This window comes from Carassius carassius, unplaced genomic scaffold, assembly GCF_963082965.1.
Source record: "Carassius carassius unplaced genomic scaffold, fCarCar2.1 SCAFFOLD_60, whole genome shotgun sequence".
Lineage (NCBI taxonomy): Eukaryota > Metazoa > Chordata > Actinopteri > Cypriniformes > Cyprinidae > Carassius > Carassius carassius.
In genome coordinates, this window is record NW_026775084.1 from 262501 (window position 1) to 265000 (window position 2500).

Sequence of the window (2500 nt, forward strand, 5' to 3'; positions counted from 1 at the left end):
TTCCAAAAGTACTAACCAGGCCCAAACCTGTTTCGGTTTTCTAAGACTGGGCATTGACTCTTTTTTTTTTTTTTTTTTTTTGCTAGATTATTAGACAATTAATGAAAAGTTCCAAAACTACTAAACAGGCCCAAACCTGTTTCGGTTTTCTAAGACTGGGCATTGACTCTTTTTTTTTTTTTTTTTTTTTTGCTAGATTATTAGACAATTAGTGAAAAGTTCCAAAACTACTAAACAGGCCCAAACCTGTTTCGGTTTTCTAAGACTGGGCATTGACTCTTTTTTTTTTTTTTTTTTTTATTTATGCAAAACTCTTAGATAATTACTGAAAAATTCCAAAAGTACTGGGCTGCAAAGAGAGGGCTATTTAAAGATCAGCCACTATAACCGCCAGTGCATTATATAAGTAGAGAAGGAAACCTAAAAGCTTACAGCACCTGGTATTCCCAGGCGGTCTCCCATCCAAGTACTAACCAGGCCCAAACCTGCTTAGCTTCCGAGATCAGACGAGATCGGGCATAGCCAGGCTGGCATGGCCGTAAGCGAAGGAGGCTGCAAAGAGAGGGCTATTTAAAGATCAGCCACTATAATCGGTATTTCCAAGCAGTCTCCCATCCAAGTACTAACTGGGCCCAAACCTGCTTAGATTCTGAGATTGGGCATTGACTCTTTATTTATTTAATTTTTTTTTTTGCAAATTTATTACATAATTACTGAAAATTTCCAAAAGTACTAACCAGGCCCAAACCTGTTTCGGTTTTCTAAGACTGGGCATTGACTCTTTTTTTTTTTTTTTTTTTTTATTTATGCAAAACTCTTAGATAATTACTGAAAAATTCCAAAAGTACTGGGCTGCAAAGAGAGGGCTATTTAAAGATCAGCCACTATAACCGCCAGTGCATTATATAAGTAGAGAAGGAAACCTAAAAGCTTACAGCACCTGGTATTCCCAGGCGGTCTCCCATCCAAGTACTAACCAGGCCCAAACCTTCTTAGCTTCCGAGATCAGACGAGATCGGGCATAGCCAGGCTGGTATGGCCGTAAGCGAAGGAGGCTGCAAAGAGAGGGCTATTTAAAGATCAGCCACTATAATCGGTATTTCCAAGCAGTCTCCCATCCAAGTACTAACTGGGCCCAAACCTGCTTAGATTCTGAGATTGGGCATTGACTCTTTATTTATTTAATTTTTTTTTTTGCAAATTTATTACATAATTACTGAAAATTTCCAAAAGTACTAACCAGGCCCAAACCTGTTTCGGTTTTCTAAGACTGGGCATTGACTCTTTTTTTTTTTTTTTTTTTTTTGCTAGATTATTAGACAATTAATGAGAAGTTCCAAAACTACTAAACAGGCCCAAACCTGTTTCGGTTTTCTAAGACTGGGCATTGACTCTTTTTTTTTTTTTTTTTTTTTTGCTAGATTATTAGACAATTAGTGAAAAGTTCCAAAACTACTAAACAGGCCCAAACCTGTTTCGGTTTTCTAAGACTGGGCATTGACTCTTTTTTTTTTTTTTTTTTTTATTTATGCAAAACTCTTAGATAATTACTGAAAAATTCCAAAAGTACTGGGCTGCAAAGAGAGGGCTATTTAAAGATCAGCCACTATAACCGCCAGTGCATTATATAAGTAGAGAAGGAAACCTAAAAGCTTACAGCACCTGGTATTCCCAGGCGGTCTCCCATCCAAGTACTAACCAGGCCCAAACCTGCTTAGCTTCCGAGATCAGACGAGATCGGGCATAGCCAGGCTGGTATGGCCGTAAGCGAAGGAGGCTGCAAAGAGAGGGCTATTTAAAGATCAGCCACTATAATCGGTATTTCCAAGCAGTCTCCCATCCAAGTACTAACTGGGCCCAAACCTGCTTAGATTCTGAGATTGGGCATTGACTCTTTATTTATTTAATTTTTTTTTTTGCAAATTTATTACATAATTACTGAAAATTTCCAAAAGTACTAACCAGGCCCAAACCTGTTTCGGTTTTCTAAGACTGGGCATTGACTCTTTTTTTTTTTTTTTTTTTTTTTGCTAGATTATTAGACAATTAGTGGAAAGTTCCAAAACTACTAAACAGGCCCAAACCTGTTTCGGTTTTCTAAGACTGGGCATTGACTCTTTTTTTTTTTTTTTTTTTTTATTTATGCAAAACTCTTAGATAATTACTGAAAAATTCCAAAAGTACTGGGCTGCAAAGAGAGGGCTATTTAAAGATCAGCCACTATAACCGCCAGTGCATTAAATAAGTAGAGAAGGAAACCTAAAAGCTTACAGCACCTGGTATTCCCAGGCGGTCTCCCATCCAAGTACTAACCAGGCCCAAACCTGCTTAGCTTCCGAGATCAGACGAGATCGGGCATAGCCAGGCTGGCATGGCCGTAAGCGAAGGAGGCTGCAAAGAGAGGGCTATTTAAAGATCAGCCACTATAACTGCCAGTGCATTGTATAAGTAGAGAAGGAAACCTAAAAGCTTACAGCACCTGGTATTCCCAGGCGGTCTC

General features: G+C 38.6%; 5 non-coding genes across 5 annotated transcripts in view; all 5 read right to left on the reverse strand.

Moving 5' to 3' along the window:
- Positions 1-425: 425 nt before the first annotated feature.
- Positions 426-544, reverse strand: LOC132135343 (5S ribosomal RNA). Its single transcript, XR_009430291.1, has one exon. It is a non-coding gene; the product is annotated as a 5S ribosomal RNA (ribosomal RNA).
- A 384-nt stretch (positions 545-928) lies between these two features.
- Positions 929-1047, reverse strand: LOC132135840 (5S ribosomal RNA). Its single transcript, XR_009430760.1, has one exon. It is a non-coding gene; the product is annotated as a 5S ribosomal RNA (ribosomal RNA).
- A 603-nt stretch (positions 1048-1650) lies between these two features.
- Positions 1651-1769, reverse strand: LOC132136377 (5S ribosomal RNA). Its single transcript, XR_009431246.1, has one exon. It is a non-coding gene; the product is annotated as a 5S ribosomal RNA (ribosomal RNA).
- A 495-nt stretch (positions 1770-2264) lies between these two features.
- On the reverse strand, positions 2265-2383 carry LOC132135344 (5S ribosomal RNA). The gene has a single exon (XR_009430292.1). It is a non-coding gene; the product is annotated as a 5S ribosomal RNA (ribosomal RNA).
- An 84-nt stretch (positions 2384-2467) lies between these two features.
- LOC132136378 (5S ribosomal RNA) overlaps positions 2468-2500 on the reverse strand; it is a 119-nt gene continuing 86 nt past the window's right edge. Inside the window, exon 1 of the ribosomal RNA XR_009431247.1 lies at positions 2468-2500. This exon is cut by the window's right edge and continues 86 nt beyond it. This is a non-coding gene — a ribosomal RNA (5S ribosomal RNA).